Source organism: Canis lupus, chromosome 34, assembly GCF_011100685.1.
Source record: "Canis lupus familiaris isolate Mischka breed German Shepherd chromosome 34, alternate assembly UU_Cfam_GSD_1.0, whole genome shotgun sequence".
NCBI classification, from domain to species: Eukaryota; Metazoa; Chordata; class Mammalia; order Carnivora; family Canidae; genus Canis; species Canis lupus.
In genome coordinates, this window is record NC_049255.1 from 42,169,052 (window position 1) to 42,192,485 (window position 23,434).

At 44.4% G+C, this 23,434-nt stretch overlaps 1 protein-coding gene and 1 long non-coding RNA gene across 3 annotated transcripts in view; one reads left to right on the forward strand and one right to left on the reverse strand.

Moving 5' to 3' along the window:
• Positions 1 to 23,434, forward strand: part of KCNMB2 (potassium calcium-activated channel subfamily M regulatory beta subunit 2) — a 202,154-nt gene that overhangs the window by 117,811 nt on the left and 60,909 nt on the right. The window lies entirely within an intron of this gene.
• LOC102157308 overlaps positions 1 to 23,434 on the reverse strand; it is a 130,589-nt gene that overhangs the window by 19,449 nt on the left and 87,706 nt on the right. The window contains exons 4-5 of the long non-coding RNA XR_005384061.1: positions 12,700 to 13,011; positions 12,159 to 12,300 (exon numbers count right to left, since the gene is read on the reverse strand). This is a non-coding gene — a long non-coding RNA (uncharacterized LOC102157308). The remainder of the gene's footprint in view (positions 1 to 12,158; positions 12,301 to 12,699; positions 13,012 to 23,434) is intronic.

Sequence of the window (23,434 nt, forward strand, 5' to 3'; positions counted from 1 at the left end):
ACCTTTCCTGGCTGCAGTCAGAAGTAGATGTGACTGAGGGAGGAGGGTCAGAGAGATGCACCATCGCCGGCTTTCGAGGTGGAGGAAGGGAGCCACGAGCCAAGAAATGTGAACGAACTCGGGACGCTGGAAAGGACAAACGGTTCACCCGTTTCTCTCCAGAAGCCCCACGGACACACCTTAGACTTGACTTGATGACGCCTGTGTCGGACTTTCAACCTACAGAACCGTAAGATAATGCTTGGTGTCGTTTCAAGCCACTTAGCGGCGCTCGGTTATGGCCCAGTGGGGCACGGATGTTAAACGCCCCTTGTGTAAGTCCCCGCCACATTCCGCACGGCGCGCTGACAACAGGTACATCCCACTGCTCAGAAGCACGACACCATCTGCTTCCTCGCCTATTTCTTGCGACAGACTGTGAGTGCCTTGAAAGTAGGAATGACTCTCCCGTGGGTGTGCTTATTGATGGATTCACTCACACGCCCCACGGAACGGCCATTGGGCCATCACTTCTCACCTGGCTCTGGGACAGGCTTTGACCAAGACGATGCATATTAACGTTGCGCTTTCATTCCACTCGGTCTCCTGCCTGTGATTTTTCATTAAAGAGATGGAACGAGAATCAGGCATAATAAAGATGGGTGACTTCACCCGGACGTGGACCCTCACGGCATGCGTATCTTTAGATCCAGCAGTCAAAGCACATTAAAGACATGTTTGTATCCACAAAATCTTTCCAGTGAATCAGTGAAGTTATTTTGGGAAATATGATAGGCCAAGGAGAAGGGGAGAAATTGCAGAAAGGAAATGCAACTGCTTATTTTTCACCAGAGTGTCGGGGAGAAGGCATCAAGCAATGTTTCCCATGACACCATCAGATGAATGACTATTTCTAAGCCAAGTTATGAATCATGCTAGTGCCGTCTGTTTAAGAAGCAAAAGAGATGAGGTTGACTTTGGGATGAATTTGTGTGCTTGTCGGCTCCGTGCAAGTGGCATCGACCAGTAGCCTCTATCACACCATGTGTGGGGGGCTCAGCGATCTCTCGGCTGAGTTCTCCCTCTACACTGGCTATACTTTAACAGCAGGAGGATGCCTGCCTCCACCCCCAGGGGCAATTTTGCTCCTTGAAATGGCATTTTATATAGGGATACCCTCTACCTTAAAAAAAAAAAAAAAAAAACCACGTCAAATGTGCTTCAAACTTGGGATCTCAACTTCTACCAAACTTCTCCACTTCTGGAAAGTTCCCCAGGCATGCAATGCCTGTTTCATCATGTGCACCTAACTCCATCTCCTGCAAGTTTACCTAGCCTCCTGTTCTGTTCTTGAGGCTGAGAATCCAGGGGCTGAGTGTTGGTAAGTGCATATTTAGGCCTGGTTAACTCTTTTTATTTTTTTTAAGATTTATTTATTTGAGGGAGAGAGAGAGCTTCGAGTGGACACACAAGCATGAGCGGGGGAGGGGAGAGGGAGAGAAGTAGACTCCCCCCTTCCCCACTGAGCAGGGAGCCCGAAGAGAACCTGATCCCCGGACTCCAGGATTTTGACCTGAATGACTGAACCATCAGGCACCGTCTGGTTAACTCTTCAAAAGAGAGGCTTGTGTTTTACTCTAGCCTATCACATTATTTCCCAGAAATGAAATGTAGGAAAAACCAACAAGCAAAAAAGCTATCTATTTGGTGCTAGGTTAGCAAATCTTGAGCAATCATTGCAAAAAAAAAAAAAAAAAAAAAGCAAAAACAAAAACAAAAACCCACATTCTAGTCAGCTTTGTTAACCAAGGGGACACTAGGACATTAGGAAAAGAAAAAAGAAAATTCCTTAGGACTCTATTTGTACTGAAACTGACCAAAGCGTGGCACAGCGTAAGTGACTGTAAATGCATCCCGGTGTCTAGGCCTCGTCAGCTTCTCCTGGACTGTGTTTCATGTGCCCTACAAGCAATTTGGCCCCAGCTCACAGTATTGATTAGGAAGATGGCTGGGATGATTGTATCTTCCAGAGTCAGGTTCAGCAGCTGGAAGCCGACCAAAGTCCAGACAGGTATTTTATTAATTCCCCACCTCTTCTTCTATTGCATTTGTTTGTTTAATCTCCAGTACCACCTATGATCTTGAAATCTCTTCTTTCTTCAAGTCATTTTCTTTTGGATTCCAGCTCTCCTGACTTCTGTGTTTCATGTGGTAGGATTTTCAATTAGCCCAGTGCTGGGCTGACCTCAGCCAGGTCAAAGGTTCTTTCAGAAAGTGCTTTTTCCTATTAAATAGACTGATAAAATGACCACTCAGCAGAATGTTGCATTTTTTAGACCCCATTTCCAGGCATACTTTCTACTCTTCTTCATCTCAGCTTATTATGTACATTTCAACAGGCTGTAGAGATTGTCTGTAAATAGTGGGCGTTCTCGTATAGTTCCGGGAAGATGGTTTGGTTTTTCTGTCTTCAAGACTTTTGCCTTTGACGCCATGTATTAGTCATAGGAGGCTAAATTATGCCGCAATTAAAACAGAAACAAAACAAAATCTCAGTGGCTTCAAACAGCAGGAGTTTATTCTTCATCCGTGCCACATGTCCTCTGCCTGTTGGCAGGGGTTGGGGGTGGGTCTCACTGTGGTCACTGGGAGGGGGGCACCCAAACCGACAAAATAGACACAATCTCACCATCTCAGTGAAAATGAATCCTCTAGACACTCTTACGCTGACACATATGGAAATGCTATATAGCCCAGTGTGACACACATCACCACCTCCATTCACAACTCACTGGCCCAACCAACCACAAGGAAATGGGGAAGTACAACCCAACCATTTTTAGAGACTGAAAAAAAATTTGAAAACACAAATGGCAATCATGTGCTGCTGTAAAACTGTGTTTTGATGTGCCATTTGATCCACAAATGATTAAGTTGCACACCCTGCCCATTGTTATTATTGTAATAACCTACTAGACATTTTAGGTCATTGCACTTATTAAGTGAGAATCCATGCATGTTTCAGTTTTTCATATTTGCACTATTTCTCTCTCTCTCCCAACACCCCCAGCCCCAGCTCACCTAGTTCTCAAGGACACCAACAGCTTCCTAACTGGTTTCCTTGTCTCCACCCTTGCCCCCCAAAGGCCATTCCTTCACATAGCGCCCAGACCGTTTCTTTTCAAAAGGGAAGTCAAATGAAGGCATGAAGGCTTTTCCTACTTAAGACCTTCCAATCTCTTACCATCAAACAATAAAATAAAAACTCTTCACCATGGCCTATAAAGATCTTCACCCTGCCTACCTCTTCAACTCTTCCTGGCACTATTTCTCCTTACCCACTCTGTTCTAGCCGCAGTGGTCCTCTTTTTGATCCCCAGATAAGCCAAGCTAACGCATGCAGCAGAGCCTTTGTGTCAAACCTTTCCTCTGCCTGGATCACTCTGTCCCCAGTTCTTCACATGGCTGGCATCCCCTGTCATTCATGTTTTACATTAATGTGCTCTCTAGAGAAACTAGCCCTGATCACACAATCTAAGATAGTACGCTCCTCTCTCTCAATGTTCTTTATTCATTGAACACATATTTAAGTGTCAACTAGGCACTAGAGACTATTTTAGATATGCTATTTTAAATATAGCATAAAAAGAAAGAAATACACCTATTCCAATGGGGGGGAGATATAATATATAATAAATATATTAAATAAGTTATATATTTCATTAAAAGGAGGGAGGGAAGGAAAACAGAGGCAAAAAGGAAGGAAGGGAATGAAAACGAGCAAAACAGGTACTTACTTGAGTAGGTGCCTCCTGGCTGAAAATAGGACAAGATTGAGCCCACTGTGCTTAAATGCTGCCATTTCTGTATGATTTGTAACTTAGCATAACTGAAGCTCATGATTAAGCTTTGAAGGGAAGTTTCTCTCTATAAAAGTATTTCAGTTAATCAAAAAAGCAGCAATGATAGAATAAAAGCATCACCATTTTCTAAAATTTTGGTCTGGATAATTCTTTGGGGTGGGGGACTGTCCTGTGCATTATGCAATATTTAGCAGCATCCCCAGCTCTACCCACCAGATGCTGGTAATTGTCTCTAGACATTGCCAAATATCCCCTGGGAGGAAAAATCACTTCAAAACCCTACTTAAGAACCAATGATCTAAGAAATGAGCATCAATGGCTCTTTGCATGACAAAACGAGAGGCAGGCATTATGTGTTCTCTGATGGAAGTACAAAATGCGACTCATAAAATAATCTCTCCAAAAAAGAGAAACAAACAAAACCTGAAACGGATTAAGCCTATACATCTAACTACAAATATGCAGGAAGTACAGGACACAAAGGACCATATTAAACAACACCGAAGGACAATCAGCAAAACCCAGGCCATGGGAAAACAATCTGTTCTTTAGCAAAAGGTTGCAAGGGAAAAAAAAAGGAAAGGGGGAGAAAAAGAAAGAAAAAGGAGTAGTAGAGAAGGAATCTATAGATTAAAAGAGACTTAGCAAAAATTGGGCAAGTGCAACAATGACGGCATATTTGGTGATATTAAGTAATTGTTAAAATTTTGGTGAAATAATATTGTGATATGGTTTTTAAAGAAGCTCTTTCTGTTATATTAAAACATAATCTTCATTATTTGCAAATTCCATATTTGCAATTTCTCTTACACACCACGATTTAATTGGAACCCCAAAGTCAACACTCACAATGTTTTTGCAGTCACTCACAGACGCACACACCATGGCAAGATAGTTGAGTCACATGCACACGAGCTTTTCACTAAAGTCAAGGCAAAAAGATCTGCTTTCTTGTCTCACTTTCATCACTATAAACAAGTGTCCTTTTCATGATCTATTTAGTGCCACATTTTTCATATTTTTGTACCTTTTACGAGTGATTTTACAGTTTTAAATGGCCCCCAAGGGGATCCCTGGGTGGTGCAGCAGTTTGGCGCCTACCTTTGGCCCAGGGCGCGATCCTGGAGACCCGGGATCGAGTCCCACATCGGGCTCCCGGTGCATGGAGCCTGCTTCTCCCTCTGCCTGTGTCTCTGCCTCTCTCTCTCTCTGTGTGACTATCATAAAAAAATAAAAATAAAATAAATAAATAAATAAATAAATAAATAAATGGCCCCCAAGCATAGTGCTGATGCCCTGTGTAGTGTCCCTAAGCACAAGAAGGTTGTGATGTACCATATGGAGAAAAAATATATATCTCATTAAGCTTCCTTCATTCGGGCATGAGTTATAGCACCGTGGGCTGTGAGTTCAATGTTAACGAGTCAACAACATATATTTAAAAAGGTGTCTCTAAATAGAAACACACATAAACAAAGTTGTGTGTTGACTGCTTGGCAAAAACGTGACCAGGTGCTCTTAGAATCCTAATCTTGTGTTTCCCTTAAAAGCAATGGTTCAGTTTTTACTAATTCAGTATTTGTAGCAACGTTGTAGAACAAAACTACCACAACTAATGAGAATTTTTTTTTTAATTTTTAATTTATTTATGATAGTCACAGAGAGAGAGAGAGAGGCAGAGACATAGGCAGAGGGAGAAGCAGGCTCCATGCACCGGGAGCCCGATGTGGGATTCGATCCCGGGTCTCCAGGATCGCGCCCTGGGCCAAAGGCAGGCGCCAAACCGCTGCGCCACCCAGGGATCCCAACTAATGAGAATTGACTGTATAGCAAATGTAATCACATGAGTTTTGGAGTTCTACACTTTATAATTTTCTAGTAGACACTTTGCGTTGTCCTTAAACACCCACCTAACCTATGTACATAAAATATGTCACATGTGCACATATTAAAATACATATAGTACTTAAAAATAAAATTCTGAATAATAAAAAATGACAAGGGACTGTATAACAAGTGAAATTATAGGATTTTGGATTTGCTTCAAAATAATGTAAGGTAAGAAGTCGTGGATATGGGTAAATGAAACAGGATTGGCCATAGTTGATCATCGTTGAAATTGGGTGATATTTGGAGTTTCATTGTACTATATTCCTGTATATGTTTGGAATTTTCCATAACAAAAAGTCATAAAAATAGAGCAAGAGTAAATTAAGGAGTTGAGGAGGCATGCATCAGAAGTTTGTAATTTCAATGAAGACGGTCAGGACAAGTCTTGCTGAGAAGGTGACATTTTAGAAGCAGATAACAAAGTTGGCCGTATAAAGAGCCGAAACAAAAGTAATTTCAGTAGAAGGAACAGTCCGTGCCCTGAGACAAGGCATATCTTAAATACTCAAGGCACTTGGACCGGAACCTTAAATACTCAAGACACTTGATGTGAGCAGTGATCAAGAGGAGAGGATGTCAGAGAGGTCATGAGAAGACAAATCACACTTGGCCTTGTCAGCCCTTATAAGTGCTTTGACCTTTATTCTGGATTATATAGGTGGTCAATGGAAGGTTTGAGAAGAGGGGTGATACGATCTGATTTCAATTTTTAAGTGACCATCCGGCTTCTGTGGATGATTCTGGAATGAAATCAGAGCCCCAGAGCACTGTGGTAATCCAAATAAAAAGTGATGGTAGCTGCGGTCAGGAGTGGTAGCAGGAGAGGCAGTAATAAGTGGTTGATTCCGGTTTTATTTTGAAAGTAGAGCCAGCGGGATGTCTTGACCAGCTGAGTGTGGGATCTGAGAGAAATTGAGGGTCAAGGTTTTGGACCTCGGCAACTGCAAGGAAGGAGTTTTTAATAACTCACATGGGGGAGAAAATACTTGCAAAATACTGCTGTATCCGCCATTAAGGATGATCCAATTATGACCAAAAGATGTTTATGTGAGTACAAATAAAATCTATTGCACATTTGACACGTTCCACAATCCCCTCGTAATACTCACGATGTACCTGAGGGTGCAAGACCAGTGAATAACAGGGCTTGGCTGCAAACCCAACATTGCTCTCGACACCAAACAAATGCCTTTTCCAGAATAGCAAAGACGGTAGCATTCATTTAATAAAAGCAATTAAGTAGAAATATCCATTTCATGCCACGTAGGAAAACTCAGTGTTACGTAAAAGATGGCTTATCCCAAAGAACCCACCATGTCAAAGGCCACAGGGCCACGCGGATGCTTGCGTCTTAGAAGGGGCTGCTTCTAAATTCTGCTCTTGTTTCGCTAGACTGAGGCTCCGTCCATCACGGCCACTTGGGCTTTCTTGTCTTCCCTGTCAGAGCCTGTAGTCTCCTTTCTGGACTTGGCCGTTCTGCGGCTGAAGGCCAATGTCTAGGACCAGTCCCCGCGAGCCACCGGAGCCCGAGCCAGCCCCGGAGGCCCCTCACCTCTGCCCACGGGCCGCCCGCGTGCGGTGGCTCCGCGCGACATTCATAGCGCCCGCTCTCGGAGAGCCCCTTGGATATCCACACCCTGCAGGTCCCTCGTGGAACTTCGGCAAGCATATTGTCAAGGATAAGTTGGAAAGTCAGGGAGAGGAACAATACTGAGTATTTTTTTAAAAAACAAACTAAACAAGAATGTTTCATCTTTTGAATTCGTTGAGGTGCCAAACCACGCCCTGTGACGAATGAGTAGGTCACCCCAGGTAGGTTAAAAGGGGCCTGTAGGACAATCACGGGAGGCTGTCTCCCTGCTTCATCAAAGGGCAGAGCTCAGGTAAGACCCGGGCCCAGTCTCTCCCGCCCCGAGTCCCAAAGCGTCGCGGCGGCACCGTGGGGACCTCACCTGCACCCCTTCCCCGCGTCAGGCCACTAATGGTTCTGAGCACCCGTGCACGCTGCAAGCTGCTAACACAGCTTCTCCTTGCACTCACTGAGCTGCCTCTTGAAATATTTCAGTGTAGGTCTCAGACCTCCTCCTCGCCACTTCCTAGAAAGTGCTCCTGCAGTCACTGCGGTGGGGACAAAGTGGGGACAAACTGCGACAAATGAGTGACAAATATAAAACTTGTCCACGATCTGAGACAGTCACTCAACAACCTTCTGCAGTGTGAATCCCACGTGCAGGCATGTCCCAGACGCTAGGAAACAAACGTGGGTATGGCTTGGTCCCTGCCCTCACGAAGCCTTCAAAGTAGTGATGGAAACAGAAAACAATGACGGTTTAATACGAGGGGAAAAAAATACAGATTTCTGCATAATGGTTTAAGGGACCCGCACATAAGATGTGGGTTGAGGGTAATGTCAGGAAAGGCAGCTCGGACGTGATAGGATTATTCAGAATTAGATTAAAATTCTTTTAAGTGGATCCCCAGTGCCATGACTCTTGCCAGTGAAACCCAAGATGCTCATCTTGAAGACGCTGTTAATAGGAAATAACAAGCTGCTGACAATACTGATATTTAGTAAAACCCCAAGTAGGTGCCAGTACATGTTTATCTACTCAATGGCCACAAATTGGCAGCAACGTGTTCCCCCCGTGAGATCAGAAGACACGTGTTTCTGTTGGTACGTTCGTCTGCTGACAAACCAGTGGTATCAACTCTTTAGTGTTAATCCCGCCTTCCCCACAGCTCCTCCCCTCTCCACCCCTACACTCGATGAATGGCACCAACACCACCCAAGGCAGAAGCCTGGAGTCCCCCTGACACTGCCTCTAGCCCCACCCCAAGTCTGCGCTCCAGCCTCACCACCCCCAGTCCAGCCACCAGCCCCTCCAGCGTTATAACACGTGCACATGCACATTGGCCCTGCCCCCTCAGTCTCTTGTACTTTAAAATATCAGCAACACTGAGGTTCTCAAAATTCCGATCTCATCCTGCTGCTCCCTTGCTTAACTACTACTCATTCTTCTTTGCCTTCAGAACACTGACCAGGATCCTAATACGGCCCCAAAGTCCCATGTGATCTGGATATGGACCGGCAGCTTCAGGTTGAAACACCCCCCCTTCCCTGTCGGAGCTCTAGCTACAACTTCTCCCAATAAGACGGGCTTCTTCCTGCCTCAGGACCTTTTCACATCCTCTTTCCTCTGCTTAGACCCCCAGCCCCACTTTAGCTCTTAAGTCACATTTCAATTGCTGAGAAAAGCTTTCTTTTCATAGTAGATCTACCCTACTGGTCCCCCCTTCCCACCCTCTGCCCTGTGCCCTCTTACCACTCCTAGTCCTTTTCCTTCACTGGAATGCAAAATCCTCCGTGGGCAGACACTGTCTGTAATGTCCATCCGGCTACAACTTCTTTTTTTTTTTTTTTAATATTTCTTTTATTTACTCATGAGACACACACAGAGAGAGGCAGAGACCCAGGCAGAGGGAGAAGCAGGCTCCATGCGGGGAGCCTCAATCCCAGGACCCCGGGGTCACGCCCTGGGCCAAAGGCAGATACTCAACCGCCGAGCCACCCAGTTACAACTTCTAATTACATATTTTGTGATTATTTGAGTAATGTCCCTTTCCCCTCCTCACCTGTAAGTGTCTTGAGGTGAGCGACCGCATGCAGCCCATGGTGTGCCTACAATGAGTATTTACTGAGCCGCCCCAGCTCTCAACATGCAGAGCGTAATGGCGAGGTCATAGATTTTGTATCCCAGGGACCAACTGATATGTAACTAGGCCATAAGTGGTGTGTGTGTGTAAAAGGGGCCTCTAGATTACAGAAATATCCTTAGAAAATGAAAGCAGTGTGTGCACACATGCATTTTGCAGCAGAGGGGATGCAGGAGCTTCATTAGAACTGAAGACCAAGCCTGTTTCTGTACCCAGGGGCTATGTGACATCGGGCTCTGTTGCTTAACCTCTCAGTCAGCTTCTTTACCTATAAAACTAGACATAAAAACACATCTCTGCCCACCCCACGCGGCATGCTGAAGGAGAGACTCCTATGTCAAAGGAAAGGAGCTCTATAACAGTACCCGGCCATTATTGGATTGCCATGGAAATAATATTTTATTTCCACTGCTTAAATGTTTCAATGAATTGGCCTCTGGGGGATGACTCCAGATTTTTTTTTTTTCCTTGCAGAGCTAAATGAATTGTCTAGTTGGACAGTCTGGGTCTGACCAAATTTTCCAGTGAATTACCAAGGCCGGAGGAAGCTCTCCGTAGGGCAGGTGCCACTTCACAGGACATTACCCTTTTCTTGCATTCAAGAGTGATTGGTGAATGTAGTTTCTAGAGGGAGAGAAGCTAAATCTTCCCGACCTCCAAACTGACGCAGCCTTTGGAAAGCAGTATGCTATTGAAACAAAGTCAAGAGGAGTAAGATGCCCTTAAAAAAAGGTCACAAATTCAAATGCTCAGCGGGGCAGGCGGGTCACATAAAGTGACAGGCAGTCGAGGTAAGTGGACAGACACTATAGCACCCTGGAGGCGAGGGGAGCACATAAAATATGGTCCAAACCAGAAAGAAAAGGGCGTGTTACCACTAATTATCCTAACAAAATAGGGATAAACCAGACCCGCACCAGGACATAGGTCACTGCTCGGCCCCCGTTAATGTGGCAACACCAACCTCCTCCTGAGGTCTTCCCACTTTCCAAGAGAATCAAAAAAATTGTGGTTTTTATACAAAGTCGTCTCGTTTTAAATATCGGCAACTACTTTTTCTCGACCTTGGGTGAACCACACAAAACACATGATTAGGCAGCCAGCTTGGCCCTTCTGTTTTTAAGGATTTTCCTCGTCGTTATTCACCATCATCATCACCATCAGCAGGACTATTGTTCTCCAGAGACGTGTCCGGATCAGCTTCTGCTGCACAAAAAGAATCTTGCGGACACATTAACGGGCGCGCCTATGCTAAGCACCTACCATCTGCCCAGCGGACCCTCTCAGATGTATTACCTCGTTTAAACCACCCAACACCGCCAGGTCAGAGTCTTACCATTCTCCACTTTATAGGAGGAAAATCAGAGGCTCAGCGTAACAAAACGTTTCACTCCCCAAACAGTGGACCTGGGATGCAACATCATCCTCAATCCTTCACGAGTGACACATTTAGGGGAACTTACAAGGATACGAAGCAAAAGGCAAGGAGAGAGAGTTTTTGTTTTTAGGCTTTAATGCTAAAGCCTAAAAACAAAGAAATGAGAGAGCAATAGTCTTGAGTGCCGGACACATCTTAGGGTCTCCATATTTGCTAAACGAATGAGTGAACCTGCTTGTGAATTTGCAGTCGAGGTGTTGGCATCTGTGTCTGGAGCCAGATAAGCTGTATTTGTGTAACATCCTCTTCACTGCATCCTGGTGTGCTGGTCCTTATGCACCCATTCTAGTCACAAGCCGTTCCCTAAAAATGGACTCAACTTAGCGGGCCATCGTAAGAAGTAATCGGAGCAGCACGTGTGCAAAACTAGCACAGTGCATGGTGCATAGTAAAAACTCAGTGGAGGCTCACTTGCCCGCCCAGGGAGTAAGGAAGGAAGAAACAGGGAGACAACCCTTGTTTTTCTTTTCCCCTTGATTGTATTCGTTTTCTGTAAGGGCCTCTTCACCCTCATCAAATCTATCCCCATCCATTCTTCCTGCTCTACGTTCCCCTCCTGAGTGGACTCCGGTTTGCCCCCAGAACGGGGCTTTCTTTCCATGAAGGCTCTTCTCCCTCCAAGGCTTTGTTTGCATCTGGGCTAGGGTTGAAAAGGGAAGGTGTTGATATTCTCTGCGGCTTCTGATTTGGGACAAAGGGTCCACACCTTTCATTCAACTGTGAGAATGCAAAACCTTTAAGAGCCAGCCTGCATCCTCCTCCTGCTGGCCGGCCCTCCAGCCTAGCTGGGGTCAGGCTGACAGCCAACCACCAGTCCCAGTCGGTGCCTGCTGAGAGAGTGAACTTGCCTTACAAGTGATTTAAATCTCTCTCCTGTAAATCCCAACTCACAGCTCATAGGCTACATTGAGGGTTGTCCAGGGATTGCGGAGACGCTCAGCACGACTGCATAATTAATAAACACCTGTCCAGCACTAAAGATCATTATGTGAAGGAATAAACCTAAGTTTTAACAAATTCACCTTTCTTAAATATTGCAGATGCACCGATTTATGGACATAATGGGCTGGTAAGGAGAGTCAGGCCAACTATTAATATCCATCATAAAACTACATTCCACCAAGGGATCATAGCGTTGGAAGTCATAGAACACCTTCTCAAGGCGATTTCACTGTCAGTATGTATTTCATGGGGTACAGCCGTTAAAATTACTCTGCAGTAAACGATTAGGAAAATTAGGTTCATTCGTTTAGGAAGATTCGAATGCTACTCACATTCATAAAGCTCCAGTGGCACGGCGCTCCCTTCCCACAGGCCGGGGCGTCCGTCAGCTGGGTTCTGCACCTGCAAGCTCAGGTCTGGGCTACGGTAAAATCTCTCTGATCTGATGCTCATTCCATGCTTCTGGAGTCGTGACTGTGGCAAAACAAATAACTCGAATGACATTGGGTGCTCCTCAAAATCTACTCCCATCTGTCCCCTAATGTGTCATTATTCAACTCATAGCAATAATAATAATCATCATCATCATCATCATTCTCTGGTCAAGGTGAAAATGCAAGTAAAATTTTAATTGTCTGCTTTGTTTGAGTTTTCTAAGATTGGGACAAAGATGCCAGTAAAGCCCCATCGCCCCATTAAGGCAGGTTTGTCAGCATCATAATTAACATATTCTCGGTTGAACCCGAGGCTCTTCTCTCTGCCTCCCTGAACAGCAACGAGGCCTGCATGGAAAGCCCTTGAGGAGGGAGCAGCTCGGAGTATGATGCAGGAACTGTCAAAAGATGCCCTCCGTGTGCAGGAAGACAAACCTACCTGCAGTACCAGGCATATGGCTGGGGATGGGAGATTCCCCAAAAGGGCCTGAGCTGATGGCCTTGCACGCTTTGCAATGTTGTTTCCATACGGCTGAGGGGCACCACGTCTCCCATCACGGCATGTGGCGTGAGCTGGCATGTGCTGGCCGGAAGGTAGCCACCCTGCCCTGCCGGGCGGGGACCGGGCGCTTGAGCTGAGGGCACCGAGCCTTGGCCGTGCGGGGCTCGGCAGGGGAAGCCACCTATTCGTTGGAGTGGGGTCTTGAGGAAGTACTAGGACCAAGCCTGGTCTGCAAAGTGAGTGAGATTCCTGGGCAGAAAGTAAAGAGAAGAGAGGCCTTAAGAAGGGGCCACTGTGTGCCGCGGAGCAGGGTCGTGGGCTGAGCAAAGGGGCGGGGCGGGGGCTGCAGCCTAACCAGACACACAGCCTCTCCCCAGAGCTACAGCCCCTCTAGTCATAGTCACAGGATAGCAGTTACAGTACGCGTCTAAACGTGTCAGAATGATAAATCAAGTTTTTAAACTCTAAGTTTTTATAATCACAAACACAAAAAAATAAATTCTGATGGCAGCCTGTCTCAGCCGCGTGGGGTAGCAGACTATGTTCATCCCCCGCCTCCGCCCCAATGACCCCCTCCCCATCTCCTCTATGGCTCCATCCTCCAAGGCTACAGAGGCTCAGAACTTCTCACAACAGCTGAGCTTTTTTATCTTCTGAATTTTCCCCAAGAAAAAGCAAACATAGCCTCTCAAGTGCTGCCACAAATGACGGGAACCCCCAGGCTCCGGCTGTGTTGACAAAATTCTGCAGGTGCACACGGACTTGGCCCGAAAGAGCCCTGCTCACTGCAGTTCTTTAATAGCGACGTTTTCCAACCTCTGCATCGTGTCGACCACAAAGTTCTGACGAGCGCCCAGGCAGCAAACTGTCCAGCAGCCACGAGGGGCGGGGGGCGGGGGGGCTCCGATGCGAAAGCCTGCGAGGGCCACAGCCCAAATGTTGGCTTTTCATTTACTTCTCTCCCTGGAGCTCGTGGCGCTGTAAGCTCCAGCATTAAATTTTAAGTATTTAATGCAGGAGGATCAAGGGGAAGCTGGAGAAGTGTTCAGATTCATCGACCACCGGTCTTACTGTGAATTTTGGGGCCAGAAAAAGGGCATTGCTTGAAGAGAACGCAACATTAGTCAGAGTGTAAAAACACCTATTTCTGGGGACCCGGGACATGGTATCATTAACAGATCCTAATTTAGAGTGGACAGACGTGTGACCCTCAAGAAGGTCAATATTCGCTGGCATGTGATGTGCGTAGTGATAGAAGTTAGATCTTATTTTAACTACTAGCAGAGATGGAGAGAGACTGCGATCTCTCAAATTACTATGGTTACGATGAAATACACTTAATACAGCAAGTTAACAACACAGTATTTCACATTAAATGAAGCTATAATGGGCCTTTTGCAGTTCGGCATGCCTGATAAACTGTTGACATGATAAATATGGAACAATAACCTGAAATGCCTTTTTTGCTCTCTGAGTCCTTCAAGTAAAAGAAATCTGAACCACTCAGCTTTATGACTATAATACGAATTCTCAGTTTTCTAGCAGAAGGTCTTTTCTGTAACTGTGTAGCCCGGTATGAGAGGGATTAGTCTTTGAAAGAAAAGGAATAGTGATATCGATGATTAGAAGGAGGGCAGCCCGGGGGGCCCAGCGGTTTGGCTCCTGCCTCTGGCTCAGGGCGTGACCCCGGGGTCCTGGGATCGAGTCCCGCGTCGGGCTCCCTGCATGGAGCCTGCCTCTCCCTCTGCCTGCATCTCTGCCTCTCTCTCTCTCTCTCTCTCTCTCTCTCTGCGTCTCTCATGAATAAATAAATAAAATCTTAAAAAAAAAAAAAAGAAGGAAGTAGTGATACTCTACATTTGTTAATGCACCACAGGCTTTTACTCTTTCACTGGGTATTTCAGGGGCCCCTACTCTGTACTACACTAAATGTCAGGTAGACGGCAAAGGCCAAAACGAAGCATCCCCTGTTTCATCAGAACAAAACCCTCTCATCCTCCCTAGAGCTAAGATGGGTACCCACTGGCTCAGCTCATGGATTCCTCTTTGTTGCTGTTCTGCTCAGAGCAGAGGCTCCCGGACGCCCTCTCATGAAGAGGGATACCTCTGGAGGGGTAACCAAGGACCTTGCGGGACTCCCAGACCAGACTCCAAGCATGGCCAGGCCTCCCCGAACCTGTACTTGGACCAGGGCAGCTGTAAGTCTCCTCGGGCTGACTTTGCTCCTCTTTCAACCATCTCTCCGCTCTGTTCTCTTGCGGGGACACATCGATTGCAGACAATCAGGTGAAAGTAGAAGCCAACACACAGGCTCTGGAGCCAAAGACCCCAAGTCTGAATGCCAGCTCTATTACTTACTAGTTGTGTGACCACAAAGATGTTAATTAACCTCTCCGTGCCTTATTTTCCACATCTTTAAGTGGAGATATGACTAGAGGCTACCTCCCAAAGTTGTTGACGGGTTCACTGACATCGATCGATACACAGCACGTGGCATGGTGTTTCTCAGGCAGTAACAGTCGTAACAACACTGACGGAGGATTTAGTAAGTGCCAAATAGTGTTCTAAAGGCTTTCCGTGGACTAATTCATGCAATCGTTACAACAGTCCTTTGACCAAAGTACTATTATTATCTTTATTTCACTGAAAGGAAACCTTAGGGCCTTAGAGAAGTTATATAGATTGCTGATAATTATGTAGCTGGTAGGAGTCCACAAACTCCAAAACCCAGGGTCCTAATGACTGTGTTAACATAATCACTGACTCAGTCTTGTCCTTGAGTCTGTAAATCTTTTCTCAGTCTCGGTGTTGCTTCATTGAAGTACTCCTAACTTCTACTCACCGTGACCTGTCTTGGTGCCACTCCTATTTGAAATCCCAGCTCACCTTTTCATGACAAATCCCCTCAAAGTTGGCTGGCCCACCTTATGTCAGCATCGGCCCAGGGTCGGTTTGCTGGGGCTATTGGCAGTGAGCTTACTCATTTTAAGTAAAGCCAGACAAAAGGGCCTGTAGGCCTGGCAGGCAATATGATTGACATCTCTAATGTACTCATTCTGCACATACGACAGTTGAGGTTTTATTCTTTTTAATTTTTTAACATATAAATTTATTTTTTTATTGGTGTTCAATTTACCAACATATAGAATAACACCCAGTGCTCATCCCGTCAAGTGCCCCCCTCAGTGCCCGTCACCCAGTCACCCCCACCCCCCGGCCCACCTCCCCCTCCACCACCCCTAGTTCGTTTCCCAGAGTTAGGAGTCTTCATGTTCTGTCTCCCTTTCTGATATTTCCCACTCGTCTTTTCTCTTTTCCCCTTTATTCCCTTTCACTATTTTTTATATTCCCCAGATGAATGAGACCATATAATGTTTGTCCTTCTTCGACTGACTTATTTCACTCAGCATCATACCCTCTAGTTGAGGTTTTAAAAAGTCTGGTGCCTAACCCAAGCTCATTCTGTTAATTGTTGCCCGAGGTAGGACTCCAATCTGGGATTTTGGAGCCATCACTTCACTCAAAAGTAACTACTGCCAAAACTATATTCAACAATGGAAGTGAGAAGTAAAAAAACCGAAGACTATTTCAGCTACGTCCATTCTATGGAGCTTAGTCTATTGTAAACGTACCTTGCTCACCTAATACAATAAATTCTCTCTAGTAAACATTTGCTCCTTTTCTCTCCTGATTCCTACATCAAGATTTCCAGCTTATGTGCTAAGGAGTGATAAAACTTTCACAGTTCTCTCAACACACAATTTTTACCAGTTCAAATGTTGCCAGATGCCATTTTGGGGAGGGAAGGTGAGCTTGGGGGAAACTAAGACTCCCAGAATAATCTGCAAGAATTCAATGTTTAGAAAAGAAAAATGATGACATGCGTGGCGGTAGAAAATTGGGCAGCATCAGACTAAATAAATCCTTTTTCTACTGCTCAGTAGAAAGTTCATTTATACTAATTGATTCTCCATTACGAGTCTCAACTTTTGTCTATACCCTTTCTCCCAGACCTGCAGGAAATACTGTCAGCTTTATGCTTTTAACAGTTTGGGGTTAATGCCCACAAATGGAAACTAGAAAATTGAGAATGGGCCATTGTATTTGAAGTCACCTTGGAACACCAAACTACCCCTTAGCTATCCTGAGGCCATGTGTCTTGGTGACATCACGTCCATTATGTTGAAATATTCACAGAGACTTGTCTTCTACCAGGAGAGGCAAGACAAGTGCTTCTATTTAAGAAACTGAAGAAACCCAACTCTTACTTATGAGTAGTAGTGATTGTAACACCACGGGATCTCAATTTAACAAACAGAGGGTTCCCAGTGGTCTCAGGGGGAGCAACAAAAACTTAACTAACGAGTTTCCTATGGGTTGAACACCGTTTATCAAATTACCCACAGGGACGGTGTGGTCTAATGGAGAAAGCATGGCCCCAAGAGTCTGGCAAACCTGAGTTCAAATCCTTCAACTATCTTTAATTTAGTTTCTTTTTCTCAACTTTAGTTTCTTTAACTATGGGGATATTAATACCTATCACACAGTTATCGTGAGGAATGCACATGATGCGTTAGAATGCCTGCAGAGAAGAAAAAGGTTATTTCTTTCCTTCCTTCCCTCCCTATATTGCAGAAAGACCTCCTTATAAAACAAATTTTCACCAAAACAGGAGACTTTGGCATCCTTGATTGCTTCCTGACCTCCAACTGTGACACCTAGCACAAGGCAATAAGCAACTTATCCTAAGAGAATGTATATAACAACAATTCTAATCCAATTTACTCAAAAGCAGATTCCAGCTTTCCTTTGAACCTTCCCACCTTTTCAATAAAGTAAGTGAGGATGTTTCTAAAAACAACTATCTGCTAGTTGATGGTGCAAATTTCATCTGGATACTATTCTGTGCCATCTGGTCATTTTGAACCCAGTACACTCACTTCTCGCTCCTCTGAACAGTGCTATGGAGGGGGGAGGCTGAAGTCTTTGAAGATTGGGTTCTGGCACTCACTAAGAATTTTCATCATTTGCATCTAGGAAACGCTTAAAGCCATAAACTTGGGTAATTAACTCACTTGGCATTGCTCAAAGTTCTGAGTGCAGAGAATTAATTAAAGGCAGCATTTCAAGTGTTTGCAATGGGTAAATTGGGGTGAAATTGTGACAGCCGAATTCAACAGATTGGAGTATAGATGTGTCAGGGCAGAGATGTCTGTGAAACGTTTCTAACCACTGGGAAATCTGATTAAATTTATCATCTCAGCATTTTGTCCTGCCTTTAATTTGGTGATGGCATTCAGAGTAACTATGTAAGACTGTAGACACGGGCTCTTTCTCAAGGGCACAGACATGAAAATCACAGTAGAATTATAGCAGAGATTCCTCTAAATATGACATGGGTCTTTGAGTGCCAGTGGATCTTGGATAGTCCCAGCACATGTGTTTTAATACGTGTCCAAATAAATATTAGCTGTTAAACTCTCAAATGTTAGTCAACAAATGTTGATGCAGGAGCACAAAGAGCAGATTAGACATTTTCTTATGAAAAAATAAGTGGGAAGGGACAATCTGCACTAAACGAATAGTGAGAGATACACCCCATTAACCACTTTGAGACTGCAGAGATGGGAACTCACTCATTGCTGAGGAAATCACTTAGAAAGGAGGTCAAATGAAGATTAAAATAATCCATTCTGCCATTAAGATCTCGTAGTCTTATTAATCAGTGACCCCAACAACAACAAAAAATAGTTTGGAAAATAGGACATGGAGACAGATAGGGATCGTGAGGAGGGGAAAAGGAGGTAGAGCGTTGGTACTGTTTTTTCTAAAAAAAAAGGCACATAAGGTAGCTAATGTTATGATCTCATCGTATCATTCCAACCTGTAGCGGCCGTCTACAAAAGACCCACTTCTCAATAAACTCCATTTCTGAACGTTCTCCGTTGATGAGGGCAGTAGAATGGCCAGTCATCTGTTCCAATCTGAAGGAAAGATCCAACAACACAGTATTCCAGGACCTGACACGTGAAGGGGTTTCCTCATAAACTTTGTCCCCCACTCCCCACCCCAATCCCATTTGGGTTTCAGGAGTCGCTGTGAAGGTTTGCCTTGCCATTCAGCACACACTGCCCAGAAGGACTCGGAAAGACTTCCAAATCCACACAGACCTGAGTTGAGCTTTCCAGTAAGAACCCTGATTCCACACTGTTCTTCAGGCTGCAAGAGTTTATGGATTTCCTGCTTGACAGAGCCTCATTAAGTCATGAGAGAGGGAGGGATCCTGTAGAGATTAGTAGTCATTTATTCTCCACTGTAACTTCCTCATCAACTCCAGCAGATAAATTAATTTCTTGCCTCATGTTCTTTTCAATTATTCCTGCATCCACCACGATGACACTGTTCTTTCAATGGATCTACTTGTTATTTGAGGGAGACGTAGATCCATCTGCCCCAGGATAGAAAACCATTCCCAGGAATGCTGCCTAGAAGCCCAAGTGAGTTTTGCAGCACTGACTTGGACAACTCATGTAAATAGTTTGTCCTTCTTTGCTTAAGGAGCATGGAGGTTATTCACTTATTCTTCATTCATTGAGTCAACAAATATTCGTTGCCTACGATGCTTCCGGCATGGTAATCTGCAAAAGTGAGACTTCCTTCCATATTGCATAAAGACCAAAGCAAGAGCTTGCAAAGAAATAGTTTAGAGACAAACAGATAAAAATAATAACAATAATGGTAATAAAACTCTTCAAAATTAAAAGCATTTACAAGGTACTATTAAATAGATCATCTGTTCTAGAGCAACTGGCTTCACGGTAAAAGTGCCTGAAGGTACAATGTCGGAGAAGGGAAGAGAAATGTTCTTTTGGAGAGTATTCTAGAATTAAACTGCACATGTGTTTTATTATGGGAGACAATCAGTCCTGAGATTAGATGGCTCAGGCCAAAGCTCAGTCATATAAAATGATACGCCAAGGAGTTCAACCATAAAGCCAACAAATCATCCCCTCTACTGAGCTTCTACTACACATCCAATGCTTTGCAGGTGTTACTTCTCTTAGCCCTCCCAGAAATCACTGGAAGTGGGAATCAGAGTTAATAGCTTCCTTCTAATCCCCTACAGATGCATGTTCACTGGTAAAAGCAAATGTAAAGTCAACTAATACCCCAGAAGCCAGCTCATATTGTAAATGGTCACTGCCTGTCAAAACCCTACAGTCTATATGGGGAGTAGAACCCTACACATTCAGAAAGCAAAAATTACAGTACAACCGTGCTAGGTGATATGTAGCTACAAAGGTGACCGAAGTTTTTCAAAGTTCGAGGATCTTCCAATCTATCAGGGAGAAGGCATATTAACCACTCTGTAACAAAAAGAAGGTCTGAAGGTAACTATAAACACAGGGTTGTTAGGAATAGCAATGAATTCTATCTTGGGATAATCAGGAAATGACATTTAAGCTTGCCTTGAAGAAGATCAAATATTTTAACAGGTGGAGAAGGAAAAGGGATTCTTTAAGAAGTTAGGGTTTAGGTCATGGGGACACGGGAGCATGTGATCCATCTTAAGAACAGTAAATACTCCAGTGTAGCTACAGTGTAATGGATTAATAAGGAAGTATGATGGGGCGGGGTGGGGGGAGGCGGTGCCTGGCTGACTCCGTTGCACGGGCATGCAACTCTTGATCTTGGGGTCATGTGTTCAAGCCCCACGTTGAGTGTGGAAATTACTTAAATAAATAAAATTTTAAGAAATAAGGACGTACAATGGGAAATGATATCCAAAGAGCAGGGTGAGGCTCAATTATGGAATGCCTTGACATCACGCTAAGAAGCTTATCGTCTATCTTAGAGGCAATTAGGTGCCATTAATGCCTTTTAAACCGAGAGGGATATTGTCAGATGTGCCTTTGATCAACATGAATTAGAGAACGGTGAGCCAGAGGATATATTGGGGAAAATGCAGATCAGAGCCTGGGATGCTACTCGGGAACCTTCTAGAGTGGTATAATTTGAGATACTGAAATTAACGGCAGTCAGAGTGTAATGGAGGGGAGTATCTTTGAGAAACACTTAATGGGCAAGATTTAACCACAAGGTGAAGGAGAGGGCAAACTGAAGACGAGGCTGCAATATCGCTTAGGAACTAGAAAGGGTACATTGAGGGTAAAAAAAAAATGTCAGTGAAGAATCACTTGGGGTGCAAAAGACGAACTCATACAGAGTCTTTTGGGGAAGAGGTCACTGCGGGCTGTGCCTATAACCCAATGTCACCCAGAATTGGCCTAAACATCGTGGCCACATTGGTAAAGATAAGAAATTAGGGACATTTTTCTCTAGTTCTCCTACAGCTGAATTTCTCTCTTATACTAAGTTTGTGATCAGGTGCTTGCTCCCTACCTGTGCTTGAGCTCCAACATCAAAAGTGGAATCTAGGATTTCTTTCCCCCAGAACTCTATACACTGTCAAGCATGGTCCTGTGGCGCAAAAGCCGTAGTAATGGCTTAAACTCATGAAGACCTGGAAGCTGCAGAGACAGCTGTTTAGCATGTTTGGCCCCATTCTGAGTTATGGGCTATTAACTGACTAAAGTTCCTCGACCGTGGCCTGTGAGTAAATGGCCACTGCACACCCGCTTTGCAGCCATCCCCGGGGGTGGAATTACAGCCCGGCCCAGAGCAGATGGGCCATTCCCCTCTGTAGCTGGCACGCAGTAGGCGCCCCTGCCCCCAGGATGCGGGATGCTAACGTCAGCACGAGAGGAGGGGAAGCATGACCAACGGCTCAGAGAGCCCCGTTGCTGTGGCAACGTCAGCAACTCATCCATCCGGGGTGGCAATGACAGGAGACACGCCTGGGCACCTGCATGCCCAAAAAGTGCTCCATGAAAGAATCTGATATTTAAAAAAATAAAAAGGTTTCAAAACAGTTCTTACAACAAATGTCACTTTATGGATTTTCTCATACTTATTTTGCAGTTTAGCATTATTTTTCTTCTCCATTACATAATAGGGGGAAAAGGACCATCATCATTTCAGGTTTGGAAACTCTAAAAGTACGATATTTTATCTAAGAAATGTTCTGTCTTTTGTTGAGGTCATTGTAATAACAAAAAATAAAAAATCTTAACCTCAAAAGTTGAATTACCGCCACCTTTTCTATCAAGCAAGTACAGCAAAATGTCAGTGTTATTGCTGTGCTATTTTTGGATTTGCTCAAACTATTTCATTTTTTACGTAAGTTATTGTGGTTTATACTTTAAAAATTGTTTATTTCTATTATTTTAAATTTTATTTAAACTCAATTAATTAACACATAATGTGTAATTGGTTTCAGAGGTAGAGCTCAGTGACTCATAGGTCCATGTAACACCCAGTGCTCATCACATCACGTGCCTCCTTCAGGCCCATCCCCCAGTTGCCCCTTCCCCCCACCCTGCTCCCGGTCCAGCGACCCTCGGCTTGTTTCCTATGATTAAGAGTCTCTTATAGTTTGTCTTCCTCCATGATTTCGCCTTTATTTTTCTTTCTCTTCCCCTATTATCCTCTGTTTTGTTTATTAAATTCCACATATGAGTGGGATCATATAATTGTCTTTTTCTGATTAACTTATTTTGCTTAGCATAATATCCCCAAGTTCTACATCATTGCAAATGGCAAGATTTCTTTTTTCTTTTTTCTTTCTTTCTTTCTTCTTTCTTTCTTTCTTCTTTCTTCTTTCTTTCTTTCTTTCTTTCTTTTTTTTTTTTTTTTTTTTTTTTTTAGTGGCTGGGTGATATTCCATTGTATATATAGATAGACCACATCTTCCTTATCCATCCATCTGTCCAACGTCATCGAGGCTCCTCCCACAGTTGGGCTGTTGTGGACATGGCTGCTGTGAACACTGGGGTGCAGGCGTCCCAGTGTTTCACTGCATCTATATCTTTGGGGTAAATCCCCAGCAGTGCTGGGTCATAAGGTAGCTCTAGTTTCAACTTTCTGAGGCGTTTCCATACTGTTCTCCAGAGCGGCTGCACCAGCTTGCGTTGCCACCAACAGTGCAAGAGGCTCCCCCTCCACCAGATCCTCGCCAACATCTGTTGTTTCCTGTCTTGTTAATTTTATCCATTCTGACAGGTGTGAGGGGGGGTCTCTGTGGTTTTATTTTTGTTTCCCTGGTGCCAAGTGCTGCGGAGCGTTTTCTCATGTGTCTGTTGGCCATGTGTATGTCTTCTTTGGAGAAGGGTCTATTCACGTCTCCTGTCCATTTCTTGATTGACTTATTTATTCTTAAATAATTATTCTGACTTATTTATAGATTTTGGAAACTAACCCTTCATCTGGTGTGCCATATGCAAATATCTTCTTGCATTTTGCCAATTGCCCTTTGGTTTTTGTCAACTGTTTCCTTTGTTGTGCAAAAGGTTTTGTTTTGTTTTGTTTTTAAAGATTTTATTCATTTATTCATGAGAGACACAGAGAGGGGGAGAGAGAGAGAGAGAGAGAGAGAGGCAGAGACACAGGCAGAGGGAGAAGCAGGCTCCATGCGGGGAGCCTGAGGCGGGACTTGATCCCAGGACTCCAGGATCAGGCCCTGGGCTGGAGGAGGTGTGAAACCGCTGCCCCAGTGCAAAAAGTTTTTATCTTGATGAAGTCCCAATAGATCATTTTTGCCTTTGTTTTCCTT